Consider the following 16,895-nt stretch of genomic DNA (forward strand, 5'->3'; position numbering starts at 1 on the left):
CATTTGGCCAGCCGGCAACTGTCGTGAGATATATTGGTAAAAACCGAGTGGATCCTCCCCTCCTTCATTCTCAGCAGCTCCAAAAACATGGCCTGCCTGCGTGGCATAAGTGATTCGGCGATAGAAAGGCCGGAACCATTCAGCCTTGCTTTTGACCGGAAAAGGATGTCTCTGTTGGAGCCTGTTGCAAGGGAGGTAAACTCCAGCAGTATCTTTCCATTCTGCAGTCTTATGACGGCCTTGACCTGCCTGTCATCCAGGGTGTGGTTCAGATACTGTCGCACCACAGACCGAATCTGCCTCACTGCCTGGTCCCGCTGGGTGTGCGTCTGAACCGCCGGCCCGGAGAAAAAACAGGCATGCCAGCCTCTGCTCCCCTCGCTCCAGCTCCTGAACTCGCCGTCTGAGGTGAGCAGTCTCCTTACGCAGTTGGACAATGTCCGGATCAGCGGAATACTGCCTGTTAGACACCGCAGTGATCGAGTCCATTGTGAAAGACAGTGACTCCTCGATCGCCACTAAGCGCCCGTCACTCGCGGCCTTTATCTCACGAACACATTTCGCGTTTTCTTCCACGATGAATTTCTTTAGCTCAAAGTTCACTTTGTCCTGTCCTCCATCTTTTGGAGAACACGCCTGTTATGACTTAATTATCCATGTTTCTTTGTTGCATTTTATTCACACACTTTCCTCAGTTCCACACACTGATTTTCCTAAATTTTGCATGTAAAAGTAAAGCACGTGAGTACATGTATGTTGGCCTGATTAACGGAGGTCTGACATTATTGCGAATATGTAAATAATATGATACTTTGTAACACTCTCGCACCCTTAACCCGCGCCCGGCTGGGGGTCCTGGATTTCCACGCCCTGCTGGGGGGGGGGGTGTTTGAACACCCCCCTTGTAATTCGGCTCCTGGGCCACGTAGCGATACGCGGAAGGCGGCGTTCGAAAGAGCGCCAAAAATAATAACGAAATCACTTCGGTCAATTTTTTGGTCAGGTCAAAGGTCAGGTCACCAGAGGTCATTGAAGGCAAAATTTCGCCGATTTCCAGGTCGAATGTCGAAAACTTCCAAGAAGCTAACGCATAACTCGGGAACCAATAGAGCTACAGCGCCGCGGAAAAGTGCATTCGATAGCCCTATTAACGCCATTTCTGAGTAATTCTCTCAGATTTGACCTAACGTCAACGGTTTTGCCTGCAGGGGGCAAAAACTGCAAAAATAGCCGATTTTTTCGGAAACAGTTTTTCTGCAATAACTTTTGACCCAAGCCTTGTACGAGCTTACTGTTACCGGCATCGTGTTCCTCTCGTCAAGACGCATCGAATGAACTATAACTTGACCTTGAAAGGTCAAGTTGAAAATTTGACCTCAGGTCAAGGTCATGACCTGACTGGAAAGGGTCATGTTGCATATCAGTCGATCCGTATAGTCGAGCTGAACACATATAAGGCGTTTTCATCGCTCTAGCATGCCTCTATCAAAAGTTATTTGCGAAAAACTGTTAGATACCATTCGTGACCTAAGATGACCTCAGGGCACAAACAAGGGTCACAGACACCATTTTCATGTTCAGTGTGTCTAAACCACTTGTAATTCGGTGTTTGGGAGTGTTTATAATGTCTTTCGTCCAAAAGAGGCGCATTTCAATTTTCTCCCATTGACTTATAATGGGGAGGTCGCAAAATTGACCTGACCTTAGGTCATCGATATCAAAATTCTGAGATATACATTTTGTACATGCTATTGCCCTTAGCAATCGCTGAAAGTTTCAAAGCGATCGGTCACTCGGTGTAGCTATGACAGACATTGAAACTTTTTATGAGGTGAGGTCACTTTAAGTGACCTGGTGACCTGACCTTGAATGATCTTGGTCTGAAATTTTCACAACATGTGTAGAATTGATGTATGATAAGGTGTACCAAAAACGGCGGCGCTCCGCGCCGCCGTTTTTGAGATATTCGCGAAAAACCACAAGGGGGGGTGTTCAAACACCCCCCCCCAGCAGGGCGCGGGTTAAAAAATGAACTGCACTTCCTGCTCAGTAGTACTAAGACATAACAAAGTCCTTGAGCCACCATGGTTGACGACAGGTCCTCCCTGCCCTGGTCACCGCCTTTGGAGAAGCTTGGGTAGCAGGTGTCGGTTGTGGCGGTACACCTTCTGGCTGCTTCAGCTGTTTTGCGGATGGGTGAGGGCTGCTCTGGCCTGTAGTGTCTTGTGTTTCGGGGATTTCTAGAGGATCTGAGGATCTTTGTTCTTCCTCCAATGCAATTTCATCTGCTCTGGGATTAGGCAGACTTGAGGATGCTTGCGGAGGTGGTGGACATAAGTCAAGATGTTTGCTCATGCTCCGATGTTTTGACTTGTCACCACAATCTTGCTCCTTCTTCGAGTCCTTGGAGGGCAGGAGTAGGAGCTGTCCCGCATGCCTTGACCAGACCAGCCCTTCCACTGTGACTTGGTAAGACACTGGACCGGTTCGGCCTATCACCTTTCCCTTTTTCCATTTTTGTCCTCCTGCGTAGTTTCTGACCAGCACTTCATCTCCAGCTTCATACTCGGGTAGTCTTTGGCTGTGACGTAGCATCTGGCTAGCTTGGGCATTCATGACCTTTTCTTCAGTGCGGGGCTTCAGCAAGTCCAGCCTCGTCCTCATCTTTCTTCCGGTCATGGCCTCTGCTGGTGCCACCCCTGTTGTGGTATGAGGAGTATTGCGGTACTGCAGGAGAAAAGAGGCCAGCTGAAGGTCAAGTGGACGCTGGTCCCCTCCGCTCAGGTGAGCCTTCAGGCTGTTCTTTACCGTTTGCACCAGACGCTCAGCCAATCCATTGCTTTGCGGTCGGTATGGCGATACTCTGATGTGTTTGACTCCTTGTTTTGTCAGGAAATCTTCAGTCTTTTGAGGTTAGCTGGGTGCCATTATCTGTCACCAACTGAACTGGATTTCCCCATCTGGCGAATATCTTTGCAAGTTCGGTGATCGTACTCTGAGTTGTGATGTCCTTCATCATTATAACTTCTGGCCACTTGGAATGGCTGTCTACAACCACCAAGAAGTAACTTCCTCTGAATGGCCCTGCAAAATCCAGATGAACTCGATCCCAAGGTCTCGATGTGCGTTCCCATGGATGGAGAAACACTGCTGGGTGCTCGTTCTGTACGGACTGACATCCTGAACAGGACTTAACCATTTCTTCAATGTCACGGTCAATATTCGGCCACCAGACATAACTGCGAGCCAGCATCTTCATCTTTGTGGCCCCTGGGTGACTCTCATGCAGCTCAGCCAGCACTGCTTTTCGGAGGCGGCTTGGTATCACGGCTCTGCTGCCCCACAGGATACAGCCATTGTTGAGGGACAACTGTGCTCTTTTGTTTGCATAGGGCTGCGCTTCCCTGCTGTAGGACGACTCAGTGTTTGGCCATCCCCTGTGTAAATGCTCTGCAACTTCAGACAGGACTGGATCTCTGTTGGTTTCACGCTGCAGGTCTCTGGCGCTGAGTGGCGGCATGTTTTCTATCTGCTCGAGAAAACATACAGTGGCATCATCTGGGCCGTTTCGGGTTCCGGTTGGCTTGTCGTAAGGAAGACGGGACAGAAAATCTGCCATGGGTATTTCCTCCGCCTTCCGGTGCTCAACTTCGTAGCTGTATGCCGCTAACAGCAGCGCCCATCGATGCATTCGCGCTGTGGCTAGGGCTGGTACCTCTGATTTGGGCCCGAATATCGAGCTTAGTGCCTTGTTGTCGGTGACTTAAGTAAATCTTCTCCCCCACAGGTACTGCTTGAAGCGGGTTACTCCAAAGATGACCGCTAGTCCTTCTCGATCGAACTGGGAGTAGGCTTTCTCAGCTTTGGTGAGGCTTCTGGAGGCGAAACGGACCGGTCGCTCCGTCCCATCTGTTCCAACCTGCATCAACACGGCTCCTACGCCGTGCGGGCTAGCGTCCGTAATGAGCCTTACGGGCCGGCATCCGTCATAATGTGCCAGTACTGGTGCTGAAGCAAGTCTCTTCTTGAGCTCGCTAAATCCCTGCTCTTCTGTAGCTGTCCATCGCCACTTTTCTCTCTTCTGTAGAAGCTTGTATAGCGGCGCAGCCACTGACGACATGTCCGGTATAAATCTTGCATAGAATGTGACTGCTCCGAGAAAACTTCTCAATTCGCTTGTGTCTCGCGGTGGCGGTGCATGTAACACCGGGTCGATCTTTTCTTTCACCGTTTGGACTCCCGCAGCGCTGATCTCCACTCCTAAGTACTGGACCGACGACAGCAGGAACTTGCATTTGGCCTGCTTCAAGACCAGCTTCCAGCTTATCAGTCTTTGCAGAGTCTGGTCCAGCCTCTTGAGTGCCTCTTCCTTCGTAGCTCCAGCCACCAGAACATCATCCAGGAAACACATTGTTCCTGGCGAGTTTTCCAAAATTTTCTCCATGGCCCTCTGAAATGTAGCAGGAGCCGAGGATATTCCATAGGGGAGTCGTTTCATTTTTAACAGTCCCCGCGGTGTGTTCAGCACCGTGAACTTTTGACTCTCTTCATCCATCTTCATTTGCAGATATGCGGTGCTGAGGTCGAGCTTGCTGAAATACTTCATTCCAGCCAGTTTTGGTAGCATATCTTCCAGGTTGGGCATCGGGTGCTGTGGTACGTCGAGCTGCTTATTGACAGTGTGTTTATAGTCTCCACACAGCCTCACTCCGCCGCCGGGTTTTGGGACAACGACTAGCGGCGTAGCCCAGTCGGAATATTCAATCCGCTCAGCAATGCCCATCTTCTCCCACTTTTTAAGCTCTTCATCGACGGCGTCTTGAAGGGCGTACGGAACCGGTCTTACTTTCCTAAAGACTGGCTCGGCGTCATCTTTGAGCTTCAGCTTCGCTGTCAGATCGGCGATCTGTCCAAGCTCGTCTTTGAACACTTCCTGGTTGTCTGCTAACACTTTCTTGAGTGTCAGCCGGGAACCGCCGTCTGTTTCCAGTTGATTCACCGTATCGGTGCGCATCACAAGTCCCAGGAGCTCCGCGGTGGTTCCGTTTAGCAAGGACACATCTCCGTGCGCCGCAATGATCCAGCAGCTGAGTGCTTCCTTTCCTCCGACTTGGCTTCGTGCCAGGAATTCTCCATCGAGCTTCAGTGCTTCTTTGGTGCCGTAGGGCAGAAGCCGTCTGCTTGTTTTTGTCGCCTTTACACCTTTCAGCTTCTTGAAATCTTTTCGGGTGATAATATCGACGGACGCGCCTGTGTCGACCAGAACTTGGATTTTGGTATTTTCGATCAATATTTCAGTCAGTCCCTGTTTCAGCTTTTCTTGGATGGGCTTCTTCGGTCTGGTGGAGAAAACCAGCTCATCTTCACCCTGTTCAGCGCTTTCTTCTTGTAGGTGGTTTACCCGTCTTCTAGGTTCCAGAGTTGTCTGTGGCTGCCGTGTCTGAGTAGACCAGCAAGCCCTGGCAAAATGATTTTTGCCGCCGCACTTGTGACAGGTCTGACCCTTCGTTGCGGTACAGGCGTTTGAATTATGCCCTCTTCGTCCGCACCGAGTGCAGGCAGGAATTCCGCTTCCGGCGGAAGTTCGCTGTCCCTGTCCGTTGAATGGCTTGGATGGAGCTCGATATTTCTGTCGAACTCTGTTGACGTTTTCGTTTTGTGGCTCAGACTGCTCAGTTTCTGGACTGGGGTCCTTCTCTTTGCCGTTCTTCTCTTGAAGTTTTTGGCATTGGGTCCGTACTTGGAGATAGGACTCCCAGATTTTTACCGCGTCTTCTGTAGTCAGTTTATGGGCTTCGAGCAGACGAACTTGCAAAGTCTGATGGGGACATCTTGCTATGAGTATATCCCGGATCATTTTGTCTCTCTGTTCCCTCGAGAAATTGCATTTATCTGCTTGCTTTCTCAGACGCACAACAAAATCTCGGACGTTCTCGTCGTTATCAGTCATGTTCATGCTATGAAAGATATTTCTCTCGTAAATCGTTCGGACCTGTGGCTTTAACAGCGATCGCAGCTGCTGCTTGGTACGCTCGTACTCATCGGTTCCCTCTAAATTATTTTCGTAGACCGTGTCGATGTCTTTCAGCCGCTGCTGTATGTCGGTTCCAAGTAGATGTAGCATCAAAGCTCTTTTCCGTTTTGGTTCCTCGATCCCAAGCGCACATAAATAGATTTCAAAGGAATCTATCCACATGTCAAAGTCTTCTCCCTCCCTATATTTCTGAGGGGCATCTACACTTAATGCCATTTTAATTTCCGTTACGTTACCTACTTTTAGTAGCGTTAACGTTACGTTAATCGGCGCTCTAAGTTTACGTTACTTTATAACGTTAAATTCATCTCATCCTTGTCGCCATTATGTTATGACTTAATTATCCATGTTTCTTTGTTGCATTTTATTCACACACTTTCCTCAGTTCCACACACTGATTTTCCTAAATTTTGCATGTAAAAGTAAAGCACGTGAGTACATGTATGTTGGCCTGATTAACGGAGGTCTGACATTATTGCGAATATGTAAATAATATGATACTTTGTAACAACGCCTTTCGCTTTTTGGTGATATTTAGACCCACACGCGACTCACGCTACACTACAACACTAGCTGGCCCGGCTCTCTCGCTCTGCCAGCCGCGCGGGGTGCGGTCCGAGCGCCGCAAACGTCCGGCCGGGTCAACGTCTACCGGTCAACTCGACAACTATCTATGGAGTTTCAGTAACATTGGTTATTTCAGTACCTAATAGGTCTGGTGGAGGGGAGGGGGCGCGTTATGGCCCCGCGAGGCGCCCAGAAAGGGGAGGGGCACGACCCGGAAAACCTACCGATCACTGTACCAGAGCAAACATTGTCTTTTGTTATTTCCATTCAACATCTCTGTTTACAAGTTTGTTTTTTTCACCGACGTACTTTAATCCTAAACTAATGTATTCTTGGTAACATTCACTACGTTTCCATGACACGTCTAAATCGATTTAGCGAAATTTCACGTGCGTTTTTCTCGGAAACTATTTACCTTATGCAAAAAATGAGCGTATATATGGTTTTAGCTAGCACCTAATCCTATATTTACATTTTTAAATTATGCCTTAAAGGGACCCTCCCACCTTAACCCGGCGGCCGCTGGGCCTCCGCGCCACCCGCCGGCCGCTGGGGGGGGGGGGGCATAAAGTTGCCCCCCCTTTACTTCTGCGACGATATCGTCGCAACGCGAAGAGATAGAGAAGCGAAACTTTGCACACATCTTTCTGAATACCTAGCCGAGGTTGTGTCCAAATTTGGTGTCGATCCCATTTCAAATGACGTCACAGTGACGTCATAAGTGAAATTATAGATTTGCGACTCTCATATTCCTCACGATACATCACATAAATGGGACCGAATATAAAGGGCCGATTATTGGTCAGAAACTAGATGAAAGTGTAGTAAGATGTTTTAGGATGACAGCAGGTGCTGTCTAGTTCATTTACAGTCGAGTTTCATGCTCAGCGTCATCAGAAACGGTCCATATCGGAAAACGACAAAACTTTATGACGTCACTGTGACGTCATCTTAGGTGCTACAACCACCAAACTTTCCTCAAACATTGCCTAGGTATTCAGTTGAAGCTATGTCAAGTTTCACGTTCGTAGCTCATCAGGTTTCGGAGATATTTCACAAAACGTAAAGGGGGGGGGGGGCAACTTTATGCCCCCCCCCAGCGGCTCATGGGTTAACATTAGATTTGAGTTGAGATTGCCAAAATGGGGTCCCTGGCTCACAATTACCGGTTTCGGCACTCACAACATCCAGAAATGCCTTAAATCGGAAATATTGAATTTCAAAATTGCAGCATTTTGATTCAGAGAGGCTAATGCATAGGAATACCCCTCTGAATGTGTGACGTCAGCGCAGATATCTAACGATTTTGAAATGTTTGACTAAAACGTTTTGTAGCACGCGGTGGTATATGCTGCTTTGCGTGCAACAAATGCCGCACTTTCAAATAAAGTCACTAGGAACTAGAGATGTCTGTCGGATACCAACTTTTTGGTATACCGATACCAAACCGATACCAACTTGGTATTTGGTATTTCAATCCTACTGTTTTTGGTATTTTGTTGGTATTATGAATCCTCACCAATGTATAAAAGGCTGTGAATTTGGTAAATGGTTGGTATTTTCCGGGTATTTCCAAGTTGGTTTGGTTTCGGTATTTTCCCATGGTTTTGGTTGGTATTTGGTTTGGTATCGGTATCCTGATTTTCTGTAATTGACATCACTACTAGGAACAGCGGAGATCCCAAAAAGTAAACAATCGTAAAAGTCTAATAATACTAGTCTAATATCTTGAAAACCAGTGAATATTTTTCGATGAAATTTGGTAGATATTCGTTTTTGCTCTTTCTGAACCGAGCGACATCACTTTCATGCCAATTCATTAACTTTTTTGAAGGTGGGAGGGTCCCTTTATTGCTATGATGGAGCAAATCCATTTTGCAAAATCGGCTTAGCTTGTGTCATGGAAACGTAGCCATTGTTCGGCTTTTTGCATTTTTAATGTCGAGGAAAAGGTTAATTTCTTTTACTTATCTGATTATATTCAATATGTTCATCGCTCGAGCACTTAACATTTACCTTTTTTTAAATACATTATTCGGCTTTTGCATTTTTAATGTCGAGGAAAAGGTCAATTTCTTTTACTTATCTAATTATATTCTAATGGATAAATGATAACAATAACACGTCAAATGTATATTTAAACACACAAAGCTTTCGGTATGAAAATACCTTGATCACTGTGTTATTAAATATACATTTGACGTGTTATTGTTATCATTTATCCTAACTGTCTTGGATATTCTACATTATATTCTAATGTATTCTTCTTAACGACCGTCTGAGGCCACCATACAGCCGACTGGCCAGGGGGACGAAATGTGGTGTAGGCGGCGCTCGTGTTCACTGTGTGTGTGTATGTGTATGTGTATGTATGTATGTCTATGTGCGCCGCGCTGTGCCGGCAGAGCCGGCGGGCGCCGACGGCGGCTGGCGCAGCGGCACGCCGTCGCCGCTGGGCTCCCAGTACTGGTCGGCCGAATCGTCTCCGAGCGAGGCGCGCGCCGGCTCTCCGTCAGCCGTCTTCTTCAGCCGGTCACCAAGTAAGCCGACTGGTGGGCACTGGTGGGCACCCCAGACCAGCTGCCCTAGCTCCATCGGCGCTCCACCCATATCGAAACACACGATTCATTCTCAGAAACAACTTCACTATTGGATCTCTGTTCAAGTACATCATGTCGTGAGATCCATACAGCCACAGGTCATAGGTATCCCCAATTATTGCCCGTGGGATCCACATAGATCATAGATCCTAACCTACAGAATTGTCGCGAAATGACAATAGATCATAGATCCAACCTCAACGTTTGAGATCCACTGAGACACAGACTTCTCTATATATATAGAGAGAGAGAAGTCTGTGACTGAGATCATAGATCCAGCCTGTAAAATTTGTCGAGAGATCCACCAGGATCAAAGGCCCACCTTTCAGATCCATGCACATGTCTGGTTGTGACCAATTGTGACTGATGCTGTGACTAGTGTGAGCGACGTTTACTGATGCCAGTGCTGATGTTAGTCGCTGACGCTGTCCCACTGACGCTGCTGCCGCTCGGCAGAGAGAGCGGCTCTGGGACGGCTGGACCCGGACATATACCGGCTGCCCGACCAGACCGAGGCCGATCAGACGGAGCAGCGCGCCGCACTCGGTGAGCGGAGCGGGCCAGCCCAGCAGCCCCATATACCGGCCAGCCCCAGCAGCCCCATACACCGGCCAGCCCCATATACCGGCCAGCCCCAGCAGCCCCATATACCGGCCAGCCCCATATACCGGCCAGCCCCAGCAGCCCCATATACCGGCCAGCCCCAGCAGCCCCATATACCGGGCCAGCCCCATATACCGGCCAGCCCAAGCAGCCCCATACACCGGCCAGCCCCATATACCGGCCAGCCCCAGCAGCCCCATATACCGGCCAGCCCCAGCAGCCCCATACACCGGCCAGCCCCAGCAGCCCCATATACCGGGCAGCCCCAGCAGCCCCATATACCGGCCAGCCCCAGCAGCCCCATATACCGGCCAGCCCCAGCAGCCCCATATACCGGGCCAGCCCCATATACCGGCCAGCCCCAGCAGCCCCATATACCGGCCAGCCCAGCAGCCCCATACACCGGCCAGCCCCAGCAGCCCCATACACCGGCCAGCCCCATATACCGGCCAGCCCCAGCAGCCCCATACACCGGCCAGCCCCAGCAGCCCCATATACCGGGCAGCCCCAGCAGCCCCATATACCGGCCAGCCCCATATACCGGCCAGCCCCAGCAGCCCCATATACCGGCCAGCCCAGCAGCCCCATACACCGGCCAGCCCCAGCAGCCCCATACACCGGCCAGCCCCAGCAGCCCCATATACCGGCCAGCCCCATATACCGGGCCAGCCCCAGCAGCCCCATATACCGGCCAGCCCCATATACCGGCCAGCCCCAGCAGCCCCATATACCGGCCAGCCCCAGCAGCCCCATATACCGGGCCAGCCCCATATACCGGCCAGCCCCAGCAGCCCCATATACCGGCCAGCCCAGCAGCCCCATATACCGGCCAGCCCCATATACCGGCCAGCCCAGCAGCCCCATATACCGGCCAGCCCAGCAGCCCCATATACCGGCCAGCCCCAGCAGCCCCATATACCGGCCAGCCCCATATACCGGCCAGCCCCAGCAGCCCCATATACCGGCCAGCCCCAGCAGCCCCATATACCGGCCAGCCCCAGCAGCCCCATATACCGGGCCAGCCCCAGCAGCCCCATATACCGGGCCAGCCCCATATACCGGCCAGCCCCAGCAGCCCCATATACCGGGCCAGCCCAGCAGCCCCATACACCGGCCAGCCCCAGCAGCCCCATATACCGGCCAGCCCCAGCAGCCCCATACACCGGCCAGCCCCATATACCGGCCAGCCCAGCAGCCCCATATACCGGGCCAGCCCCATATACCGGCCAGCCCCAGCAGCCCCATATACCGGCCAGCCCAGCAGCCCCATATACCGGCCAGCCCCAGCAGCCCCATATACCGGGCCAGCCCCATATACCGGCCAGCCCCAGCAGCCCCATATACCGGCCAGCCCCATACACCGGCCAGCCCAGCAGCCCCATACACCGGCCAGCCCAAGCAGCCCCATATACCGGCCAGCCCCATATACCGGCCAGCCCCAGCAGCCCCATATACCGGGCCAGCCCGAGCAGCCCCATATACCGGCCAGCCCGAGCAGCCCCATATACCGGCCAGCCCCAGCAGCCCCATATACCGGGCCAGCCCCATATACCGGCCAGCCCCAGCAGCCCCATACACCGGCCAGCCCGAGCAGCCCCATATACCGGGCCAGCCCCAGCAGCCCCATATACCGGGCCAGCCCAAGCAGCCCCATATACCGGCCAGCCCCATATACCGGCCAGCCCCAGCAGCCCCATATACCGGGCCAGCCCAAGCAGCCCCATATACCGGCGGGCAGCCCGAGCAGCCCCATATACCGGGCCAGCCCCATATACCGGCCAGCCCCAGCAGCCCCATATACCGGGCCAGCCCTATCAGCCCCATATACCGGCCAGCCCCAGCAGCCCCATATACCGGCCAGCCCCAGCAGCCCCATACACCGGCCAGCCCAAGCAGCCCCATATACCGGGCCAGCCCCAGCAGCCCCATACACCGGCCAGCCCGAGCAGCCCCATATACCGGGCCAGCCCCAGCAGCCCCATATACCGGGCCAGCCCAAGCAGCCCCATATACCGGCCAGCCCCATATACCGGCCAGCCCCAGCAGCCCCATATACCGGGCCAGCCCAAGCAGCCCCATATACCGGCGGGCAGCCCGAGCAGCCCCATATACCGGGCCAGCCCCAGCAGCCCCATATACCGGGCCAGCCCAAGCAGCCCCATATACCGGCGGGCAGCCCGAGCAGCCCCATATACCGGCCAGCCCGAGCAGCCCCATATACCGGCCAGCCCCAGCTGCCCCATATACCGGCCAGCCCCATATACCGGCCAGCCCGAGCAGCCCCGGGCATATACCGGCCAGCCCCAGCAGCCCGAGCAGCCCCGGGTTGTTCTCGAGATACATGAGCGGATCCCACACATGCGCACGTGCAACAGCACCCCGACCGTGACACATGATAATTTATTGCCACATGGAACCCATATAGGTAAGTAAAATAGAATAGTTATACAAGCCATGAGTTTCATAATAATCGTTCCAATCCTTGCAAAGATATGTGACTTGTGAGAGAAGCCATTTAAACGCTCCTGATTTGGCATTTGAGAGAGAGAGCCACGCGCCGGGACGGTTACCCGGATACATCAAAACAGTTATTCAGTTTTTAAAATGATTGGGCTATCTGATGCTCCAGACCGCTGATGAATCGGCCAAGCGGTTGCCAAAATATATGGCTGGAAAAGGGTAAACGAAATACGAGGGGGTACCCAAAAGTAACGGGAATCGTTCTCTGTAGGCCAAGCCAGTTGTAGCTCGGCATTGCCCTGCTAGGGGCAAACCTGTCTGGCCCCTGGGACTTAGTCTGCACCGTGAGGTGACGAAATAAAGAGGCGCGGCCCCGTGGCGCACGTATTTATTGAAGCACTCCCGCCCGATCCGTCGTTTTTTTATGCATAGCGGAACTGAGCAACAACGCGCATCTGTGAAATTTTGTTTCCTGCTGGGGAAGTCCGCGACTGAAACGGTTCCAATGCTTCAAGTAGCATACAAATATGCTGCCGTGAGCAAGACGCGGGTTTATGAATGATTTTCGCACTTCAAAAGTGGTCAAATGTTATCCCAAAAGCGCCCCAAAAAAGCTTGCCAAGTGAAGTCAAATGTCAAGACAATGCTGATTTGTTTTTTCGATGAAAAGGGAAGTGTGCAAAAGGAAATTGTTCCTCCCTGGTCAAACTGCCAATCAGACGTTTTACTTGGACGTTCTGCGGCGTGTGTGAAACACGGTGAGACGAAAACTCCCCGACAGGTGGCGAAGCGGGGAGTGGTGATTTCATCGCGACAGTGTGCCAGCGCACACCGCCTGGAGTGTCAGACAATTTTGGACAAAAAATGCACGACCCCACGGATCCACCCTCCCTATTCACCGGATTTGGCACCCTGTGACCTTTTCCTGGTCCCCAGAATGAAAAAGACCTCAAGGGAAACCATTTCGACGACTTTGATAAGGTAAAAGCAAAAACGACGATGGCTCTGCAAGGCATCACCTTGCAAGGGTTCCAGAGCTGCTTTGAGAGCTGGAAAACGCGTCTGCATAGGTGCATTGTCTCGCAGGGAGAGTACTTTAAGAATGACATGAGTGACCATGTGTAGGGATCAGTGAATAAACAGATATGAAACAATTCCCGTTTCTTTTGGGTACCCCCTCGTACAGTTCGTTTACAGACCCAGGTCACTTGACCCTCGCCGGCCGAGGGGGGGGGGGGCGTGTGCCCCCCCTAGGGTTTTTTCGCGATAGCTCCGAACACGCTAACGATAGAGAGCTGATACTTGGCATACCTAACCTTTGGTTCAAACCGGATCTTTTGACACCAACTGCATTTTTGGGTCAGGTCAGGTCACTGACCTATGACGTCATAAGTGAACCTCTGCACGGTCTTCAGATGTCGCAACTTCGCAACGCCCTCACTGCCAGAGGAGCTTTCACAGGGAAATGAAACTTGCAGGATCTAGTATCCATTACGAGTCTCACAACTTGTCTTTCTCGGATTTTTCCTAAAGGTAATAGGAGGTCAGGTCATTTTCGTGACCTCACCATTATAAGTCAACGGGGAAAAATGAAAACTGCTTTTCTGGCGCCGGGAACGATCTCCAACTATCTCAAGCACACAGAATCGTGATTTGATGCACTCCTTGCAAGGTAAGATGCGTCACTTTTGCAATATTGACCTTGCGTGACGTCATTTATGACGTCATCAAGGTCATATTAGTTTTTCGTCAATAACTCTTGATCAAATTGAGCTAGCGAGTCGGGAAAGCCACCAATGGACTCAGGAAGACCTGCCGAATCGAATGATATGCGACATGACCTATTTCGACCAGCTTCGTGACCTGGGGGCGCTGACCTGACCGTGACCTGAGGTCAACACCCTAAGTTGACCTGACCCAAACAAAAAATATATCAATCGACGCGCCTGAGCGAGGCGAACACGATGATGCCAAAATCGCGGCCCTGCGGCCATTTTTGCGAAGTTATTCACCAAAAACTGAATTGTACCTTGGAGCACTTGACCTGACCTCAGAGGTCACCGGGTGACCTAGGACCTTAAAATCGCCGATGTACCCGCCCCCCGCCCCCTCGGCCGGCGCGTATGTAGAAAACCTATAGGTCCGGGCCGTCGAAGGTTAAACTGGCTTCTGAGGGCCCACACCGGCCTCTGATAGTCAATCAGCCCAGTTGCAGTGGTCGCTGATATAAACCTCCTAAAAACGTTATAGGCCTGGCTGAGACTAGCTGGGCCGTTCATGCTGCTTTTTATAGGTAGGTATATTGAAAAGACTCGCTTTGCACGTTTCACGCTTGCTCGTAATGGAAAAGTTGCTGGATGCCTCTGGAATTTGCATGGATGCCAACCAGTGGCGTATCCAGGATCTTGAAAAGGGGGAGGCCAAACCTGCTCAAGGGGCCCCACCCTTACCTTAGGGGCCCCAGTAGTGACGCACTTAACCCACGCCCAGGTGCGGTTCTGTGTCACTTTTACCATGTGAGGGAGCCTTTTTAAGCACACTCGGCAATCTAAAAAAGAAAAGAAAAACATGAAAAAGCCATCGACATCGATAGCTCTGTATGAAGTGTAGGTACATACAATTTATTTCAGCAGTAGGCATACAGTTTTTTTTCTTTGGTCGGTGCCGGGGCCACTAAAGATTATCAAAAACAAAATGTTTTGTCAATTTTTTACGATTGTAACATTTTTCAAAGGGCAGATGTCAATCTCTTAGTGTCTCGCGCTGGTTGAGGGCTGATGCCCTTAACTTTAGCAGGGTCCGACTCGGGTTGAGCTCTGATCTAGACTCTGATGGCTCTAAGTCGCCCACATTGGCCTCATTCCGGCATCTGAAGGCTCATTCTGGCCTCGGAAAGCCCAACACCGGCAACAGAGTGAACCACGCTGGCCTGCGGGCCCCATAATGGCCTCAGTAGACCCATGCTATGGCTGACCTCATACCCCCCCCCCCGCCGGCTCTTCGGAGTCTTTGAGTCAGTCTGAGGACCCTATACCGCTCTCGAACGCACGCCGGTCCCTAGAACCCCATGATGCCCCCTGAGGGTCCCACGCCGGCCTTTATAAGGGCCACTCCTACCTCAAGGGGCCCAAACATGCATAAGATCTGAAAAGTGGTTGCCGAGGCCCTCGAGGTGGCCTCTAATGGCCCGACGCCAGCCTATGAAGGCCCGCGCTGGCTTCTGAGGGCCCAGCACCAGTCTCTGAAGTCTGAAGTCAGATGACAGATGGCCCCACGCTGGCCGCAGATGGTTCACGCTGGTCACAGAGTGCCCAACACTGGCCTAAAGGGGCTCCGCATTGTCTTCGGAGGGCCCCAAGCTAGTCTCGGTGGCCAATGGGCCTCAATCTGACCTAAGAAAGCCCCATGTCGCTGGGCTACCCCACGCTGGACATAGACGGCCCCATGCTGGACATAGATGGCAAACACTGGCCTTACAAGGCCTCACACTGGCCTTAGAAGGCCCCACATTGGCCTTAGAAGACCCCACAATGGCCTTAGAGGGCCCACGCTGGCCTTAGAGGGCTGAGCGCTGGCTCCTTAAGGCTCTACACCAGCCTCAAAGGATCCCACGCTTAAGTATATGTAAGCTCTGCTTCTTTATGGCCGCCAAAGCGACCTCTGAGGGCCCACGCTAGCCTCTGGGGGCTCGACCTTGGCCTCTGAGGGCCTATGAGCGCCATCAAATGGCATTTTAACCCTCGCCCATGTAGGGGGGGTTAGTGCAACCCCCCCCTCTGAGGCTTTTCGGAAATAGTGCAAAAACGGCGGCGCGCAGCGCCGCCAAATTTTGGGTACCTTATGGGGCAAACCTTGCGCATCTTTTGATAAAAAAAAAATTGACCGGGTCATGTCAGGTCACGGAGTTATGACGTCACAAAGGGAACAGCCTCCGGCCGGATTTTCACAAACTGAGTGCCAACGCCCGAGGTTTCCTGCCGGTGGTACGGACATCGGTTGATGGATCGTGATGAAACTTCCCATGCATGTTGGGGCAAGTATTGGCTATCATATGGTATAAGAAACTTGACCGGGTCAGGTCAGGTCACGGAGCTATGACGTCACAAGAGGAACAGCGTCCGGTACTATTTTTGAAAAGCGCCCGAACCACTATTTTGCTAATTCTTGTCACCTCAATGGGAATATGCAGCAATAGTAGCTTCTATAGGGAGCAAATGGACCTCCCAAATCCAAAAATACAATCAGATTTCAAAAATTTAAATTTTGATTTTTCGAATTTCTGCCGCCGACTGTGACCGTGCCGATTTACGGCGCTCCCAACGCGCCATTTTTAGAGCTAGGGAAACGAAATACATACCAAACGATAGAGAATTGATCAAGGGACACGATAGTGAAGGTTTCAAGTCGATATCTCCCACCGTTTTGCCGCAATCGCCGCGGAAAGTTGAAAAAGTCTATTTTTTTCGAAAATTTGACCTTTGACCGGTCAAAAGTAGGTCAAATGTTGACCTCGGACCAAAAAATATACCACCAATCGCGAGATCTCGGCGAGAGCAATCCGTTGGTCTTTTCCGCTAAGCTCTACGACGCTCCGTTTTCAAACGCCAAGGGGGGGTCGCACCAACCCCCCC

The 16,895-nt window shown here is 51.7% G+C and overlaps 1 protein-coding gene across 1 annotated transcript in view; it reads left to right on the forward strand.

Moving 5' to 3' along the window:
* The first annotated feature begins 8,976 nt into the window (after window positions 1–8,976).
* The window catches only part of LOC122387704 (synaptotagmin-15-like), a 95,203-nt gene continuing 87,284 nt past the window's right edge, over window positions 8,977–16,895 (forward strand). Inside the window, exons 1-2 of the mRNA XM_043378113.1 lie at window positions 8,977–9,141; window positions 9,658–9,747. The gene's annotated coding sequence lies outside the window, so the exon portion shown is untranslated. The remainder of the gene's footprint in view (window positions 9,142–9,657; window positions 9,748–16,895) is intronic.

The sequence above is a fragment of the Amphibalanus amphitrite genome, unplaced genomic scaffold, assembly GCF_019059575.1.
Source record: "Amphibalanus amphitrite isolate SeventyFive unplaced genomic scaffold, NRLGWU_Aamphi_draft 000295F_arrow, whole genome shotgun sequence".
Taxonomy (NCBI): Eukaryota; Metazoa; Arthropoda; class Thecostraca; order Balanomorpha; family Balanidae; genus Amphibalanus; species Amphibalanus amphitrite.